Below are 20,497 nucleotides of genomic sequence, written 5' to 3' on the forward strand. Positions count from 1 at the left end.
GTTAGTGATGTAATGAGTGATGTTGCCTTGTTAGCATTAGCCACAATGCTAACATGCTAATGCTAACATGAGGTCCTATGAACTTGTTGGTGCCTGGAGGTATACCTGTTGATGTCGGTTTGGTGTGCTAACATGCTAATGTTAGCATGCTAATGCTAATATGCTAACATACGTTAAAATGAATGTTCATTGCCTCCTAATCATGGTTCAGAGGTTTTTAATGTGTTTTCTGACATGCTAATGTTAGCTTCGCTTATATGCTAGCGCTAACCGCACGGCCCGGCGTTTGGCACACGGCCCGGCGTTTGCGCACTGTATCACTCTCCAAATTTCCCGCCGAGGGGAATTTGTCTAGTTAGGGCCACGGGGCATTCGCCCGAGCCCTATTGCCCCTACAGCTATGAAATAGCTGTAGGGCAATAGGGCTCGGGGCGAAGCCCCGAGCCCTATTGTTATTCTGCGGGTTTTTTCTTATTATTATTATTCTTCCTCTTCCGTGTCAAATTTTAATTCGCTACTAGTCCTAGAGTTTTGGGAGCACCGGGGCGAATGATATATCAAAACGTGCGTCTCGATCGGGATCGCTGTGCTTGTACGTATCGTAAATTTATCGCAGTTTTTCGCGTCGTAAGACGCGAAAAACTGCGATAAATTCTCCATAAGAAATGAATGGGACGAGCCGAAAAATGCGAAAAAATCTTCACCTTTTTCAACGGGCTACTGCTCCGGCATACGTTCGCCTAGAGACGCCGTTCCAACGTTAAAACGTAGACACAAGTCTCGTCTATTGATGTTGTAATTCTCGTTTCGATAGGTCGTATAGTTTTTGAGCAGTCGCCGTTTGATGACCGTGAGCGTTTTGGGAGAAATTTTGAGTTTATAATGGGTGTGTATTGCACGGAATGTTCGCGCTAGAGTGGAGGGGATTAACTGCCAGAGTGGAGAGAACCACTGAAAATGGTGTGAAAAGTTCGGGTTTCCACGCTCCTCCAAGGCACAAATTTCGCTCTAGGCACGTGAAAATTTCCAGAGTTGTAGTGCCGCTTGCGCTGATTCTCACGATGTGCCTGGCTAAGCGATAGGAATTACGGTTTTTGAGTTCTCAGCCTCTGAGCGAGGAGAGCGCCTCTGACCTCGCCCATAAGGTCCAATACAAATCAAAAACTGGAGAAACAGAAACCAAGCGTGTTTTTAACTCGCTGTAAAATCCGCAGTTTTAAGCCCAGCGTAAAAAGAAAGTGATCAGCTTGTAGAGCAAAGCCTTGTGGCTCTCACGGTGAAAAAATCTCGGCAATAGGAGTTTCGGTGTTGGCGTGAGAAGCGTTTGTTCGAGGGGTGCGCGGAGGCCAAATTCAGACGTTTCTGTCTGCTCCTCTTTGACTCCAATGCAATGCATGTGTGTCTGCACCTGTGTCTGAGTGGGTGACATCATTGATCAGGCCACCTCAAGTTACAATGGCAACCACTGAGCCTCAGTACTTCTCTGAGCACCCCTCTCCCACACACACACACATATGTAGCTTTAGCTGCAGCTATGCAGTGGCTTGACAATGAGCCACAGCCTAGCCTATTACCGGTGAGTTGTAAATGTTAGTGAGGTATTGAATGATGTTGCCCTGTTAGCATTAGCCACAATGCTAACATGCTAAAGCTAAAATGCTAACCTTGGCTAAAATGAATGTTCATTGCGTTCTGATGGTGGTTCAGAGGTTTTTAATGTGTTATTTGACATGCTAATATTAGCATGCTAATGCTAACATGCTAACCTTGGCTAAAATGATTCTTGAAGGCGTTCTAATGATGGTTCAGAGGTTTTTAATGTGTTATTTGACATGCTAATGTTAGCCTAGCATGCTAATGCTAACATGCTAACCTTGGCTAAAACGATTGTTCAAGGCATTCTGATTATGGTTCAGATGTTTTTAACGTGTTATTTGACATGCTAATGTCAGCTTAGCATTAGCGGTTGGCATCGTCCGGCGGCGGCCCCCGTGGCCCTTTCAAAATTTCCCAGGGGGAAATTGTCTAGTTATTCTTCTTTTTATTATTCCTCTTCCGTGTCAAATTTCGATTCGCTACTAGTCCTAGAGTTTTGGGAGCACCCAGGCGAATTATATATCAAAACGTGCGTCTCGATCGGGATCGGCGTGCTATTATTTTTCTCGACAGAATACGCGTTTTTCGCGTCGTAAGACGCGAAAAACGCAAAAGTTCGTCCCCACGGCAACCGCTGGATTTATAATGGGTGTGTATGGCGCGGAATGTTCGTGCTAGAGTGGAGGGGATTAACTGCCAGAGTGGAGAGAAGCTCTGAAAATTGCGTGAAACTTTCGTCTTTCCACGCTCCTCCAAAGCACAAATTTCACTCTACGCGTGTGAAACTTTCCAAGGTTGTAGTGCCGCTTGCGCTGATTCTCACGATGTCCTTGGCTAAGCGATAGGAATTACGGTTTTTGAGTTCTCAGCCTCTGAGCGAGGAGAGTACCTCTGACCTCGCCCATAAGGTCCAATACAAATCAAAAACAGGAGAGACAGAAACCGACCGTTTTTTAACTCGCTGTAAAATCCGCTTTTTTGAGCCCAGCGGAAAAAGAAAGTGATCAGCGTGTACAGCAAAGCCTTGTGGCTCTGACGGTGAAAAAATTTTGGCAATAGGACTTTCGGTCTTCGTGTGAGAAGCGTTTGTTCGAGGGGTGCGCAGAGGCCAAATTCAGACGTTTCTCAGGCTCGTCTCATGCGTTTCCCATAAGAAATGAATGGGACGAGCCGAAAAATGCAAAAAAATCTCCCCCTTTTTCAAAGGGCTACTGCTCCGGCATACTTTCACCTAGAGACGCCATTCCAACTTTAAAACGTAGACACAAATCTCGTCTATTGGTGTCTTAAATCTCGTTTTGATAGGTCATGTAGTTTTTGATCAGTCGCCGTTCAATGACCGTGACCGTTTTTGGGAAAAATTGTGACTTTATAATGAGTGTGTATTGCACGGAATGTTGTGTTAGAGTGGAGGGGTTTAACTGCCAGAGTGGAGAGAAGCTCTGAAAATTGCCTGAAACTTTCGTCTTTCAACGCTCCTCCAAAGCACAAATTTCGCTCCACGTGCGTCAAAATTTCCAGAGTTGTAGTGCCGCTTGTGCTGATTCTCACGATGTGCCTGGCTAAGCGATAGGACTTACGGTTTTTGAGTTATGATCCTCTGAGCGAGGAGAGTACCTCTGACCTCGCCCATAAGGTCCAATACAAATCAAAAACAGGAGAAACAGAAACCAACCATGTTTTTAACTCGCTGTAAAATCCGCAATTTTGACCCCAGCGAAAAAACAAAGTGATCAGCGTGTACAGCCAAGCCTTGTGGCTCTGACGGTGAAAAAATTTTGGCAATAGGACTTTCGGTCTTCGTGTGAGAAGCGTTTGTTCGAGGGGTGCGCAGAGGCCAAATTCAGACATTTCTGTGTCTGCTCCTCATTGACTCCAATCAAATGCATGTGTGTCCGCACCTGTGTCTGAGTGGGTGACATCATTGATCAGGCCACCTCAAGTTGCTGTGGCAACCTCAGCACTCCTCTCCCACACACACATATGTAGCTTCAGCTGCAGCTGTGCAGCTCAGTCAAATGATCAGTTCTCCATTAAACTCTGTAGTGACATGCTAACCAGCCACAGCAAAGCTACCTACTGCTGAGTTGTATATGTTATAGAGGCAATGAGTGATGTTGCCTTGTTAGCATTAGCCACAATGCTAACATGCTAATGCTAACATGAGGTCCTATGAACTTGTCGGTGCCTGGAGGTATACCTGTTGATGTCTAGTTGGTGTGCTAACATGCTAATGTTAGCATGCTAATGCTAATATGCTAACATACGTTAAAATGAATGTTCATAGCGTTCTAATGATGGTTCAGAGGTTTTTAATGTGTTGTTTGACATGCTAATGTTAGCATGCTAATGCTAACATGCTAACAGGTTAAAATGATTGTTAATGGCATTCTAAAGGTTGCTCAGAGGTTTTCAATGTGTTATTTGACATGCTAATGTCAGTTTAGCATTGTCGCTGATGCTGAACACTAGGCACGCGCACGGCCCGGCGTTTGCGCACTGTATCACTCTCCAAATTTCCCGCCGAGGGGAATTTGTCTAGTTAGTGATACAGTGCTGAGCACTGAACACAGCAGGGGCGAAGCCCCTGCTGTGTTCAGTGCGAAGCACTGAACACTATTGTTCTTCTGCGTGTTTCTTCTTCTTCTTATTAAAATTATTTTTCCTCTTCCGTACTTTTTTCGGTTCGCTACTAGTCTAAAACGATAGCGAGCACCCAGGCGAATGATATATCAAAACGTGCGGCTCGATCGGACTCGGTCTGCTATTATTTTTCTCTACAGAATACGCGTTTTTCGCGTCGTAAGACGCGAAAAACGCACGAAAAAATCCCATAAGAAATGAATGGGGAGAGGCGAAAAAAGTGAAAAAATCTCCCCCTTTTTCAAAGGACTACTGCTCCGGCATACTTTGACCTAGAGACGCCGTTCCAATTTTAAAACGTAGACACAAGTCTCGTGTATGGGTGTATTAAGTCTCGTTTTGATAGGTCGTATAGTTTTCGAGCAGTCGCAGTTCAATGACCGTGAGCGTTTTGGGAGAAATTGTGAGTTTATAATGGGTGTGTATTGCACGGAATGTTCGCGCTAGAGTGGAGGGGATTAACTGCCAGAGTGGAGAGAAGCTGTGAAAATTGTGTGAAACTTTTGTCTTTCCACGCTCCTCCAAAGCACAAATTTCACTCTACGTGCGCAAAACTTTCCAAGGTTGTAGTGCCGCTTGCGCTGATTCTCACGATGTGCCTGGCTAAGCGATAGGACTTACGGTTTTTGAGTTCTCAGCCTCTGAGCGAGGAGAGCGCCTCTGACCTCGCCCATAAGGTCCAATACAAATGAAAAATGGGAGAGACAGAAACCAGCCGTTTTTTAACTCGCTCTAAAATCCGCATTTTTCAGCCCAGCGAAAAAAGAAAGTGAACAGAGTGTACAGCAAAGCCTTGTGGCTCTCACGGTGAAGAAATTTCGGCAATAGCAGTTTCGGTGTCGGCGTGAGAAGCGTTTGTTCGGAGGGTGCGCAGAGGCCAAATTCAGACGTTTCTCAGACTCTCGCAGACCCGCAGGTGGCCTGATCTCAAGTTGCCATGGCAACCTCTGAGCCTGAGTACCTCTCCCACACACACACACACATATGGAGCTTTAGCTGCAGCTGTGCAGCTCAGTCAAATGATCAGTTCTCCATTAAGCTCTATAGTGACATGCTAATCAGCCACAGCCAAGCCTACTACTGCTGAGTTGTATGTGTAGGTGATGTAATTAGTGATACAGTGCTTTTGCCTGAACACAGCAGGGGCGAAGCCCCTGCTGTGTTCAGTGCAAAGCACTGAACCACTATTGTTCTTCTGCGTGTTTCTTCTTCTTAATATTATTTTTCCTCTTCCGTACCTTTTTTCGGTTCGCTACTAGTCATAAACGATAGGCAGCACCCAGGCAAATTATATATCAAAACGTGCGGCTCGATCGGGAATCGATGGCTATTATTTTTCTCTACAGAATACGCGTTTTTCGCGTCGTAAGACGCGAAAAACGCAAAACCTCGTCCCCACGGCAACCGCTGGATTTTCAATGGGTGTGTATTGCGCGGAATGTTCGCGCTAGAGTGGAGGGGATTAACTGCCAGAGTGGAGAGAAGCTGTGAAAATTGTCTGAAATTTTCGTCTTTCCACGCTCCCCCAAAGCACAAATCTCGCTCTACGTGCGTGAAAATTTCCAGAGTTGTAGTGCCGCTTGCGCTGATTCTCACGATGTGCCTGGCTAAGCGATAGGACTTATGGTTTTTGAATTGTGAGCTTCTGAGCGAGGAGAGCGCCTCTGACCTCGCCCATAAGGTCCAATACAAATCAAAAACAGGAGAGACAGAAACTGACCGTTTTTTAACTCGCTCTAAAATCCGCATTTCTGAGCCCAGCGGAAAAAGAAAGTGATCAGCTTGTAGAGCAAAGCCTTGTGGCTCTCACGATGAAGAAATTTCTGGAATAGGAGTTTCGGTCGTCGTGTGAGAAGCGTTTGTTCGAGGGGTGCGCAGAGGCCAAATTCAGACGTTTCTCTGTCTGCCCCTCATTGACTCCACTCAAATGCATGTGTGTCTGCACCTGTGTCTGAGTGGGTGACATCATTGATCAGGCCACCTCAAGTTGCTGTGGCAACCTCTGAGCCTCAGTACTTCTCTGAGCACTCCTCTCCCACATACACACACATATGTAGCTTCAGCTGCAGTTCAGCTCAGTCAAATGACCAGTTCTCCATTAAGCTCTGTAGTGACATGCTAACCAGCCACAGCCAAGCTATCTACTGGTGAGTTGTATATGTTCGTGATGTAATGAGTGATGTTGGGCTGTTAACATTAGCCACAATGCTAACATGCTAATGCTAACATGAGGTCCTATGAACTTGGTGGTGCCTGGAGGTTTGACTAGTGATGTCGGTTTGGTGTGCTAACATGCTAATGTTAGCATGCTAATGCTAATATGCTAACTTAGGCTAAAATGAATCTTGAAGGCGTTCTAATGATGGTTCAGAGGTTTTTAATGTGTTATTTGACATGCTAATTTAACATGCTAATGCTAACATGCTAACATATGTTAAAATGATTGGTAAAGGCATTCTAAGGGTGTTTCAGACCTTTTCAATGTGTTTTTTGACATGCTAATGTCAGCTTAGCATTGTCGCCGATGCTGAAATGGGGTCCTATGAACGGGTTTGACTTGTGATATCGGGATGCTGTGCTAATATGATGGCACTAGGCATGCGCACGGCCCGGCGTTTGGCACACGGCCCGGCGTTTGCGCACTGTATCACTCTCCAAATTTCCCGCCGAGGGGAATTTGTCTAGTGAGTGATGTTGGGCTGTTAGCGTTAGCCACAATGCTAACATGCTAATGCTAACATGAGGTCCTATGAATTTGTTGGTGCCTGGAGGTATACCTGTTGATGTCGGGTTGTTGTGCTAACATGCTAATGTTAGCATGCTAATGCTAACATACGTTAAAATGAATGTTCATCGCGTTCTAATGATGGTTCATAGGTTCTTAATGTGTTATGTGACATGCTAATGTTAGCATGCTAATGCTAACATGCTAACATAGGTTAAAATGATTGGTAAAGGCATTCTAAGGGTGTTTGAGACCTTCTCAATGTGTTTTCTGACATGCTAATGTCAGCTAAGCATTGTCGCCGATGCTGAAATTGGGTCCCATGAACGGGTTTGACTTTGATATCGGGCTGCCGTGCTAATAGCCACGCGCACGGCCCGGCGTTTGCGCACTGTATCACTCTCCAAATTTCCCGCCGAGGGGAATTTGTCTAGTTAGTGGGCAAGCTGGCAAGGCCGCTTGCACACTTATGTTCTTCCCACTATTTATTATTAGTGATACAGTGCTTTTGCCTGAACACAGCAGGGGCGAAGCCCCTGCTGTGTTCAGTGCAAAGCACTGAACCACTATTGTTCTTCTGTGCGCTTCTTCTTCTTCTTCTTCTTCTTCTTCTTATTATTCATCTTCCGTACTTTTTTCGGTTCGCTACTAGTCTAAAACGATAGCGAGCACCCAGGCGAATTATATATCAAAACGTGCGGCTTGATCGGGAATCGATGGCTATTATTTTTCTCTACAGAATACGCGTTTTTCGCGTCGTAAGACGCGAAAAACGCACGAAAAAATCCCATTCAAAGTAAATGGGAGACGGCGAAAAATGCGACAAAATCTCCCCCTTTTTCAACGAGCTACTGCTCCGGCATACTTTGACCTAGAGATGCCGTTCCAACTTTAAAACGTAGACACAAGTCTCGTGTATGGGTGTATTAAGTCTCGTTTTGATAGGTCGTATAGTTTTCGAGCAGTCGCAGTTCAATGACCGTGAGCGTTTTGGGAAAAATTGTGAGTTTATAATGGGTGTGTATTGCACGGAATGTTCGCGCTAGAGTGGAGGGGATTAACTGCCAGAGTGTAGAGAAGCTCTGAAAATTGCGTGAAACTTTTGTTTTCCACGCTCCTCCAAAGCACAAATTTCGCTGTACCTGCGCGAAACTTTCCAAGGTTGTAGTGCCGCTTGCGCTGATTCTCATGATGTGCCTGGCTAAGCGACAGGACTTACGGTTTTTGAGTTGTGAGCCTCTGAGCGAGGAGAGCGCCTCTGACCTCGCCCATAAGGTCCAATACAAATGAAAAATGGGAGAGACAGAAACCAGCCGTTTTTTAACTCGCTCTAAAATCCGCATTTTTCAGCCCAGCGAAAAAAGAAAGTGATCAGAGTGTACAGCAAAGCCTTGTGGCTCTCACGGTGAAGAAATTTCGGCAATAGGAGTTTCGTTGTCGGCGTGAGAAGCGTTTGTTCGGAGGGTGCGCGGAGGCCAAATTCAGACGTTTCTCAGAGTCTTGCAGACCCGCAGGTGGCCTGATCTCAAGTTGCCGTGGCAACCTCTGAGCCTAATTGCCTCTCCCACACACACACATATGGAGCTTTAGCTGCAGCTGTGCAGCTCAGTCAAATGATCAGTTCTCCATTAAGCTCTATAGTGACATGCTAACCAGCCACAGCCAAGCTACCTACTGGTGAGTTGTATGTGTTAGTGATGTAATGAGTGATGTTGGCCTGTTAGCGTTAGCCACAATGCTAACATGCTAATGCTAACATGAGGTCCTATGAACTTGTTGGTGCCTGGAGGTATACCTGTTGATGTCGGTTTGGTGTGCTAACATGCTAATGTTAGCATGCTAATGCTAATATGCTAACTTAGACTAAAATGATTGTTGAAGGCATTCTAATCATGGTTCAGAGGTTTTTAATGTGTTATGTGACATGCTAATTTAGCATGCTAATGCTAACATGCGTTACAATGATGGGGAAAGGCATTCTAATGGTGGTTCAGAGGTTTTTAATGTGTTATTTGACATGCTAATGTCAGCTTAGCATTGTCGCTGATGCTGAACACTAGGCACGCACACGGCCCGGCGATTGCGCACTGTATCACTCTCCAAATTTCCCGCCGAGGGGAATTTGTCTAGTTCTTATTATTATTAGTGATTCAGTGCGAAGCACTGAACACTATTGTTCTTCTGTGCGCTTCTTCTTCTTCTTCAACTTATTATTTTTCTTCCTCCGTACTTTTTTCGGTTCGCTACTAGTCAAAAACGATAGGCAGCACCCAGGCGAATTATATATCAAAACGTGCGGCTCGATCGGGAATGGTGTGCTATTATTTTTCTCTACAGAATACGCGTTTTTCGCGTCGTAAGACGCGAAAAACGCAAAACGTCGTCCCCACGGCAACCGCTGGATTTTCAATGGGTGTGTATTGCGCGGAATGTTCGCGCTAGAGTGGAGGGGATTAACTGCCAGAGTGGAGAGACGCTCTGAAAAGTGTCTGAAATTTTTGTGTTTCCACGCTCCTCCAAAGCACAAATTTCGCTCTACGCGCGTGAAAATTTCCAGGGTTGTAGTGCCGCTTGCGCTGATTCTCACAATGTGCCTGGCTAAACGATAGAATTCACGGTTTTTGAGTTCTCAGCCTCTGAGCGAGGAGAGCGCCTCTGACCTCGCCCATAAGGTCCAATACAAATCAAAAACAGGAGAGACAGAAACCGACCATGTTTTTAACTCGCTCTAAAATCGGCATTTTTGAGCCCAGCGGAAAAAGAAAGTGATCAGCTTGTACAGCAAAGCCTCGTGGCTCTCACAGTGAAGAAATTTCGGCAATAGGAGTTTCGGTCTTCGCGTGAGAAGCGTTTGTTCGAGGGGTGCGCAGAGGCCAAATTCAGACGTTTCTCAGACTCATCTCGTTGATTTCCCATAAGAAATGAATGGGACGAGCCAAAAAAAGCGAAAAAATCTCTCCCTTTTTCAACGGACTACTGCTCTGGCATACGTTCACCTAGAGACGCCATTCCAACTTGAAAACGTAGACACACGTCTCGGGTATTGGTGTATTAATTCTCATTTTGATAAGTCGTATAGTTGTTGAGCTGTCGCAGTTCAATGACCGTGAGCGTTTTGGGAGAAATTGTGAGTTTATAATGGGTGTGTATTGCACAGGATGTTGCGCTAGAGTGGAGGTGATTAACTGCCAGAGTGGAGAGACGCTCTGAAAAGTGTCTGAAATTTTTTCTTTCCACGCTCCTCCAAAGCACAAATTTTGCAATACGTGCATGAGACTTTCCGAGGTTGTAGTGCCGCTTGCGCTGATTCTCACGATGTTCCTGGCTAAGCGATAGGACTTACGGTTTTTGAGTTCTCAGCCTCCAAGCGAGGAGAGCGCCTCTAACCTGGCCCATAAGGTCCAATACAAATCAAAAACAGGAGAGACAGAAACCGACTATGTTTTTAACTCGCTGTAAAATCCCCTTTTTTGACCCCAGCGGAAAAACAAAGTGATCAGTGTGTACAGTAAAGCGTTGTGGCTCTGACGGTGAAGAAATTTCGGCAATAGGACTTTCGGTCTTTGCGTGAGAAGCGTTTGTTCGAGGGGTGCGCAGAGGCCAAATTCAGACGTTTCTGCGTCTGCTCCTCATTGACTCCAATCAAATGCATGTGTGTCTGCACCTGTGTCTGAGTGGGTGACATCATTGATCAGGCCACCTCAAGTTGCTGTGGCAACCTCAGCACTCCTCTCCCACACACACATATGTAGCTTCAGCTGCAGCTGTGCAGCTCAGTCAAATGGTCAGTTCTCCATTAAACTCTGTAGTGACATGCTAACCAGCCACAGCCAAGCTACCTACTGCTGAGTTGTATATGTTAGAGAGGCAATGAGTGATGTTGCCTTGTTAGCATTAGCCACAATGCTAACACGGTAATGCTAACATGAGGTCCTATGAACTTGTTGGTGCCTGGAGGTATACCTGTTGATGTGTAGTTGGTGTGCTAACATGCTAATGTTAGCATGCTAATGCTAATATGCTAACATACGTTAAAATGAATGTTCATCGCGTTCTAATCATGGTTCAGAGGTTTTTAATGTGTTATTTGACATGCTAATGTTAGCATGCTAATGCTAACATGCTAACATGCGTTAAAATGATGGGGAAAGGCATTCTAATGGTGTTTGAGACCTTCTAAATGTGTTTTCTGACATGCTAATGTTAGCTTCGCGATGTGTTTTTAGTACTGGACACTGACCTCTGTCAGCAACACGGCCCGGCGTTTGGCACACGGCCCGGCGTTTGCGCACTGTATCACTCTCCAAATTTCCCGCCGAGGGGAATTTGTCTAGTTATTATTAGTGGGCAAGCTGGCAAGGCCGCTTGCACACTTATGTTCTTCCCACTATTTATTATTCTTATTATTAGTGATACAGTGCTGAGCACTGAACACAGCAGGGGCAAAGCCCCTGCTGTGTTCAGTGCGAAGCACTGAACACTATTGTTCTTCTGTGCGCTTCTTCTTCTTCTTCTTCTTCTTATTCTTCTTCCGTACAAATTTCGATTCGCTACTAGTCCTAGAGTTTTGAGAGCACCCAGGCGAATTATATATCAAAACGTGCGGCTCGATCGGACTCGGTGTGCTATTATTTTTCTCTACAGAATACGCGTTTTTCGCGTCGTAAGACGCGAAAAACGCACGAAAAAATCCCATAAGAAATGAATGGGGAGAGGCGAAAAAAGTGAAAAAATCTCCCCCTTTTTCAAAGGACTACTGCTCCGGCATACTTTGACCTAGAGACGCCGTTCCAATTTTAAAACGTAGACACAAGTCTCGTGTATGGGTGTATTAAGTCTCGTTTTGATAGGTCGTATAGTTTTCGAGCAGTCGCAGTTCAATGACCGTGAGCGTTTTGGGAGAAATTCTGAGTTTATAATGGGTGTGTATTGCACGGAATGTTCGCGCTAGAGTGGAGGGGATTAACTGCCAGAGTGGAGAGAAGCTGTGAAAATTGTGTGAAACTTTTGTCTTTCCACGCTCCTCCAAAGCACAAATTTCACTCTACGTGCGCAAAACTTTCCAAGGTTGTAGTGCCGCTTGCGCTGATTCTCACGATGTGCCTGGCTAAGCGATAGGACTTACGGTTTTTGAGTTCTCAGCCTCTGAGCGAGGAGAGCGCCTCTGACCTCGCCCATAAGGTCCAATACAAATGAAAAATGGGAGAGACAGAAACCAGCCGTTTTTTAACTCGCTCTAAAATCCGCATTTTTCAGCCCAGCGAAAAAAGAAAGTGAACAGAGTGTACAGCAAAGCCTTGTGGCTCTCACGGTGAAGAAATTTCGGCAATAGCAGTTTCGGTGTCGGCGTGAGAAGCGTTTGTTCGGAGGGTGCGCAGAGGCCAAATTCAGACGTTTCTCAGACTCTCGCAGACCCGCAGGTGGCCTGATCTCAAGTTGCCATGGCAACCTCTGAGCCTGAGTACCTCTCCCACACACACACACACATATGGAGCTTTAGCTGCAGCTGTGCAGCTCAGTCAAATGATCAGTTCTCCATTAAGCTCTATAGTGACATGCTAATCAGCCACAGCCAAGCCTACTACTGCTGAGTTGTATGTGTAGGTGATGTAATGAGTGATGTTGGGCTGTTAGCGTTAGCCACAATGCTAACATGCTAATGCTAACATGAGGTCCTATGAATTTGTTGGTGCCTGGAGGTATACCTGTTGATGTCGGGTTGTTGTGCTAACATGCTAATGTTAGCATGCTAATGCTAACATACGTTAAAATGAATGTTCATCGCGTTCTAATGATGGTTCATAGGTTCTTAATGTGTTATGTGACATGCTAATGTTAGCATGCTAATGCTAACATGCTAACATAGGTTAAAATGATTGGTAAAGGCATTCTAAGGGTGTTTGAGACCTTCTCAATGTGTTTTCTGACATGCTAATGTCAGCTAAGCATTGTCGCCGATGCTGAAATTGGGTCCCATGAACGGGTTTGACTTTGATATCGGGCTGCCGTGCTAATAGCCACGCGCACGGCCCGGCGTTTGCGCACTGTATCACTCTCCAAATTTCCCGCCGAGGGGAATTTGTCTAGTTATTATTATTATTATTATTCTCTCAGTTTCTTGACCCCTAACTCCTCCTTCAATTCTGAACCTAAAAATTTCAAACAAAGTTTAAAAAATGAAGCCTCCTTTGATTCAGTATGCTATTAATTTGAGTCTTGATATCTGTCATAGTCTTGGAAATATTCTACAGTATGTCCTCTTTTTTCTCCATTAAAAAACATTGGACTGGAAGTTAAAAAATCAGCAATATTTCCAGATTTTTAACTCCTTCATAATTCCAGCCAGAAATTTCAGTTAAAATCTAAACTATTCATCTTACCTAGCAGAATTTTTCTACAATTCAACTTTGTGATATGTCCTGTACTCTTCCAATAATTAATTTGTTTCCACAATATTTTTAACATTGAAGTCTATGGAACACACGTTTGGAAAAGCTCAAACCCAGCCCTCTTTGAACTCTAACTACTCCTTCATACTTTCACCTAGAAATTTCATTCAACTTTTAAACGGGTCAGAAGAAGTTGTACTTTACATGTTGTACACATCGTTTTGGTATGTGTCATAGTTTCGGCGATATCATAATTTAAGTTTACTGCTGTTTTCCGAGCCTTTCAGATCTGTCCCATTGGTGTGTATTGCGCCCAGCTAGAGCGTATCACGTGACCTACGCTCTAACGCTGTCTGGCTTGAAAAAATCTCTTTCAACCTCTTGTATTTCCCTCATTTGTCAACCCTCATGCGCAATTTCTACATAAAAACGTAGAGAAATTTGTCTTCTGTCACACAGTGTTGTTGTCATTGTGATACGAATTACGGTTTTGGAATACATCGCCTCTGTCTGCAGAGAGTGCCGACCACCAGGCCCATAGACAGCCATTCAAACTGCAGCTGCGAAACACTGCCTGAACACGGAAATGAGGGGACTTTTTAAATTGCGATATTGTCAGAACCCTACTAGATATCAAAATACAGATTTCACCGGAGAACTCTGAAGTCTTTGAGACCCGAAAAATGTTTCAATCATGTTTCTACGTGGACGTATGACAGCGTAGCGTTTAGATTTGTAAAGGCTGTGATCTGGGAAGCGCGCAGATTGAGACGGCATCAAACAGACAGCGCGCCGTGGTGTCTGCGGACCATTTCAAAACAGGACTAAGCCCAAAGAAAAGGTGAGTTTTTAACCAGAGATATAGGAAAAGTATAGTAAAACTCTGAAGTCTGTGGTTTCAATCATGTTTCTACGCGCCAGCTAACGACGTCAGGTTCTTGTTATCATGCTGTGATCTCCGCGGATAAAATACGTGATCGAGGCGGCTGGGTTTGACTTTCACTGATCTCTTAACGTGTCCACGCTCTGTCACTTTCTCTCTCTCAACCAAAATTCATGTTGGAATTATTAAGTAACGCCAGTGCTGTAAAAACAAATGACACGTCCACTGTGGGACATCATCAAAAGACAGCGCGGCGTATACGGATAAAAGACGTGATCGAGGCGGGACAGTTTCACTTGTCTGTGGCTTAGGGGATAAGGAGCAGCGCTATGAATCAAGTAACCCCGGTTCGAGACCGACGTGAAATACTTTGCTTTTTTCATTTTCCCCGTGTGGGTGAATTAAGCATGATGACAGTATGATGAGGAGTGATGTGTGTGTGTGTGTGTGTGTGTGTGTGTGTGTGTGTGTGTGTGTGTGTGTGTGTGTGTGTGTGCTCTCTCCTTCTCAACCAAAATTAATGCTGGAATTATTAAATAACGACAGTGCTTCAGGAAGTTCCAATTTCCTTATGTATTAATAGAAAACCAACTTAGATCGCGTCCGCTGTGGGACGGCATCAAACAGACAGCGCGCGTCATGTGACCCGTGCTCGAGCTTCAGCTCCGCTCGTCAAACGTCTTTCAACGTCTTGTATTTCCCTCATTGTTCAACCTTCATGTACAATGTTAAAATACAAACGTAGAGAAATCTGTCTTCTGTCACACTGTGGTGCTGTTATTTTATAGCCCAGAGAAGAGGTGAGTTTTTAAATAGCTTCAGTTCCAGCGTAGTTTCAGCGTAGCGTTTATACTTTTAAAGGGTGTGATCTGGGAATCGCGCAGATTTGCAAACCTGTGTGTGTGTGTGTGTGTGTGTGTGTGTGTGTGTGTGTGTGTGTGTGTGTGTGTGTGTGTGTGTGTGACAGAAACAAAGGGAGGCATAGAATGCCGTGTGAAATTAATGGAAATGCGTGCGGAAAACACACCATACATGTGTCTTTTATTCTGAAGGGACTTTTATTGTGAAAATGATGCCGGGTAAAGGAGGTGAGGTGTGGATGTGTATGTGGCTTGACTGCGTGACTGACGGCGTCTTCTGTATTCGGTGTGTTGCTGTGCTTTTGGCTTATAGTTCCTGCATCTACCAGCTTGCCCACGCATTTTCTTCAGGAAATGCATTTCTAGTTATTATTATTATTATTATTATTATTCTCTCAGTTTCTTGACCCCTAACTCCTCCTTCAATTCTGAACCTAAAAATTTCAAACAAAGTGTAAAAAATGAAGCTTCCTTTGATTCAGTATGCTATTAATTTGAATCTTGATATCTGTCATAGTCTTGGAAATATTCTACAGTATGTCCTCTTTTTTCTCCATTAAAAAACATTGGACTGGAAGTTAAAAAATCAGCAATATTTCCAGATTTTTAACTCCTTCATAATTCCAGACAGAAATTTCATTTAAAATCTAAACTATTCATCTTACCTAGCAGAATTTTTCTACAATTCAACTTTGTGATATGTCCTGTACTCTTCCAATAATTAATTTTTTTCCACAATATTTTTAACATTGAAGTCTATGGAACACACGTTTGGAAAAGCTCAAACCCAGCCCTCTTTGAACTCTAACTACTCCTTCATACTTTCAGCTAGAAATTTCATTCAACTTTTAAACGGGTCAGAAGAAGTTCTACTTTACATGTTGTACACATCGTTTTGGTATGTGTCATAGTTTCGGCGATATCATAATTTAAGTTTACTGCTGTTTTCCGAGCCTTTCAGATTTGTCCCATTGGTGTGTATTGCGCCCAGCTAGAGCGTATCACGTGACCTACGCTCTAACGCTGTCTGGCTTGAAAAAATCTCTTTCAACCTCTTGTATTTCCCTCATTTGTCAACCCTCATGCGCAATTTCTACATAAAAACGTAGAGAAAGTTGTCTTCTGTCACACTGTGTTGTTGTCATTGTGATACGAATTACGGTTTTGGAATACATCGCCTCTGTCTGCAGAGAGTGCCGACCACCAGGCCCATAGACAGCCATTCAAACTGCAGCTGCGAAACACTGCCTGAACACGGAAATGAGGGGACTTTTTAAATTGCGATATTGTCAGAACCCTACTAGATATCATAATACAGATTTCACCGAAGAACTCTGAAGTCTTTGAGACCCGAAAAATGTTTCAATCATGTTTCTACGTGGACGTATGACAGCGTAGCGTTTAGATTTGTAAAGGCTGTGATCTGGGAAGCGCGCAGATTGAGACGGCATGAAACAGACAGCGCGCCGTGGTGTCTGCGGACTATTTCAAAACAGGACTAAGCCCAAAGAAGAGGTGAGTTTTTAACCAGAGATATAGGAAAAGTATAGTAAAACTCTGAAGTCTGTGGTTTCAATCATGTTTCTACGCGCCAGCTAACGACGTCAAGTTCTTGTTATCATGCTGTGATCTCCGTGGCTGTGTGTTGCTTTTCCATGGCGTAACGGATAAGAATTAGCGCTAAGAAACGAAAAACACGGGTTCGATACCAGCGTGCCATACATCATTTTCCCCGTGGAAATGAAGACAGTATGATGAGGAGTGATGTGTGTGTGTGTGTGTGTGTGTGTGTGTGTGTGTGTGTGTGTGTGTGTGTGTGTGTGTGTGTGCGCTCTTTCCTTCTGTTAAAATACAAACGTAGAGAAATCTGTCTTCTGTCACACTGTGGTGCTGTTATTTTATAGCCCAGAGAAGAGGTGAGTTTTTAAATAGCTTCAGTTCCAGCATAGTTTCAGCGTAGCGTTTATACTTTTAAGGGGTGTGATCTGGGAATCGCGCAGATTTGCAAACCTGTGTGTGTGTGTGTGTGCGCTCTCTCCTTCTCAACCACAATTAATGCTGGAGTTATTAAGTAACGACAGTGCTTCAGGAAGTTCCAAATTTCTTATGTATTAATAGAAAACCAACTTAGATCGCGTCCGCTGTGGGACGGCATCAGACAGCGCGCGTCATGTGACCTGCGCTGTAGCTTCAGCTCTGCTCGTCAAACGTCGTTCAACGTCTTGTATTTCCCTCATTGTTCAACCTTCATGTACAATGTTAAAATACAAACGTAGAGAAATCTGTCTTCTGTCACACTGTGGTGCTGTTATTTTATAGCCCAGAGAAGAGGTGCGTTTTTAAATAGATTCAGTTCCAGCGTAGTTTCAGCGTAGCGTTTACACATTTAAGGGGTGTGATCTGGGAAGCGCGCAGATTTGCAAACCTGTGTGTGTGTGTGTGTGTGTGTGTGTGTGTGTGTGTGTGTGTGTGTGTGTGTGTGTGTGTGTGTGTGTGTGTGTGTGTGTGTGTGTGCGCTCTCTCCTTCTCAACCACAATTAATGCTGGAGTTATTAAGTAACGACAGTGCTTCAGGAAGTTCCAATTTCCTTATGTATTAATAGAAAACCAACTTAGATCGTGTCCGCTGTGGGACGGCATCAAACAGACAGCGCGTGTCATGTGACCCGTGCTCGAGCTTCAGCTCCGCTCGTCAAACGTCTTTCAACGTCTTGTATTTCCCTCATTGTTCAACCTTCATGTACAATGTTAAAATACAAACGTAGAGAAATTTGTCTTCTGTCACACTGTGGTGCTGTTATTTTATAGCCCAGAGAAGAGGTGAGTTTTTAAATAGCTTCAGTTCCAGCGTAGTTTCAGCGTAGCGTTTACACATTTAAAGGGTGTGATCTGGGAATCGCGCAGATTTGCAAACCTGTATATGTGTGTGTGTGTGTGTGTGTGTGTGTGTGTGTGTGTGTGTGTGTGTGTGTGTGTGAGACAGAAACACAGGAAGACATAGAATGACGTGTGAAATTAATGGAAATGCGTGCGGAAAACACACCATACATGTGTCTTTTATTCTGAAGGGACTTTTATTGTGAAAATGATGCCGGGTAAAGGAGGTGAGGTGTGGATGTGTATGTGGCTTGACTGCGTGACTGACGGCGTCTTCTGTTTTCAGTGTGTTGCTGTGCTTTTGGCTTATAGTTCCTGCATCTACCAGCTTGCCCACGCATTTTCTTCAGGAAATGCATTTCTAGTTCTTATTATTATTATTATTATTATTATTATTCTCTCAGTTTCTTGACCCCTAACTCCTCCTTCAATTCTGAACCTAAAAATTTCAAACAAAGTTTAAAAAATGAAGCCTCCTTTGATTCAGTATGCTATTAATTTGAGTCTTGATATCTGTCATAGTCTTGGAAATATTCTACAGTATGTCCTCTTTTTTTCTCCATTAAAAAACATTGGACTGGAAGTTAAAAAATCAGCAATATTTCCAGATTTTTAACTCCTTCATAATTCCAGCCAGAAATTTCAGTTAAAATGTAAACTATTCATCTTACCTAGCAGAATTTTTCTACAATTCAACTTTGTGATATGTCCTGTACTCCTCCAATTATTAATTTTTTTCCACAATATTTTTAACATTGAAGTCTATGGAACACACGTTTGGAAAAGCTCAAACCCAGCCCTCTTTCAACTCTAACTACTCCTTCATACTTTCAGCTAGAAATTTCATTCAACTTTTAAACGGGTCAGAAGAAGTTGTACTTTACATGTTGTACACATCGTTTTGGTATGTGTCATAGTTTCGGCGATATCATAATTTAAGTTTACTGCTGTTTTCCGAGCCTTTCAGATCTGTCCCATTGGTGTGTATTGCGCCCAGCTAGAGCGTATCACGTGACCTACGCTCTAACGCTGTCAGGCTTGAAAAAATCTCTTTCAACCTCTTGTATTTCCCTCATTTGTCAACCCTCATGCGCAATTTCTACATAAAAACGTAGAGAAATTTGTCTTCTGTCACACAGTGTTGTTGTCATTGTGATACGAATTACGCTTTTGGAATACATCGCCTCTGTCTGCAGAGAGTGCCGACCACCAGGCCCATAGACAGCCATTCAAACTGCAGCTGCGAAACACTGCCTGAACACGGAAATGAGGGGACTTTTTAAATTGCGATATTGTCAGAACCCTACTAGATATCAAAATACAGATTTCACCGGAGAACTCTGAAGTCTTTGAGACCCGAAAAATGTTTCAATCACGTTTCTACGTGGACGTATGACAGCGTAGCGTTTAGACTTTTAAAGGCTGTGATCTGGGAAGCGCGCAGATTGAGACGGCATGAAACAGACAGCGCGCCGTGGTGTCTGCGGAGCATTTCAAAACAGGACTAAGCCCAAAGAAGAGGTGAGTTTTTAACCAGAGATATAGGAAAAGTATAGTAAAACTCTGAAGTCTGTGGTTTCAATCATGTTTCTACGCGCCAGCTAACGACGTCAGGTTCTTGTTATCATGCTGTGATCTCCGCGGATAAAATACGTGATCGAGGCGGCTGGGTTTGACTTTCACTGATCTCTTAACGTGTCCACGCTCTGTCACTTTCTCTCTCTCAACCAAAATTCATGTTGGAATTATTAAGTAACGACAGTGCTGTAAAAACAAATGACACGTCCACTGTGGGACATCATCAAAAGACAGCGCGGCGTATATGGATAAAAGACGTGATCGAGGCGTGACAGTTTCACTTGTCTGTGGCTTAGGGGATAAGGAGCAGCGCTATGAATCAAGTAACCCCGGTTCGAGACCGACGTGAAATACTTTGCTTTTTTCATTTTCCCCGTGTGGGTGAATTAAGCATGATGACAGTATGATGAGGAGTGATGTGTGTGTGTGTGTGTGTGTGTGTGTGTGTGTGTGTGTGTGTGTGTGTGTGTGTGTGTGTGTGTGTGTGTGTGTGTGCTCTCTCCTTCTCAACCACAATTAATGCTGGAATTATTAAATAACGACAGTGCTTCAGGAAGTTCCAATTTCCTTATTTATTAATAAAAAACCAACTTAGATCGCGTCCGCTGTGGGACGGCATCAAACAGACAGCGCGTCATGTGACCCGTGCTCGAGCTTCAGCTCCGCTCATCAAACGTCTTTCAACGTCTTGTATTTCCCTCATTGTTCAACCTTCATGTACAATGTTAAAATACAAACGTAGAGAAATCTGTCTTCTGTCACACTGTGGTGCTGTTATTTTATAGCCCAGAGAAGAGGTGCGTTTTTAAATAGCTTCAGTTCCAGCGTAGTTTCAGCGTAGCGTTTATACTTTTAAAGGGTGTGATCTGGGAATCGCGCAGATTTGCAAACCTGTATATGTGTGTGTGTGTGTGTGTGTGTGTGTGTGTGTGTGTGTGTGTGTGTG

This window comes from Chaetodon trifascialis (genome assembly GCF_039877785.1).
Source record: "Chaetodon trifascialis isolate fChaTrf1 chromosome 24 unlocalized genomic scaffold, fChaTrf1.hap1 SUPER_24_unloc_1, whole genome shotgun sequence".
In the NCBI taxonomy this organism is placed as follows: Eukaryota; Metazoa; Chordata; class Actinopteri; order Chaetodontiformes; family Chaetodontidae; genus Chaetodon; species Chaetodon trifascialis.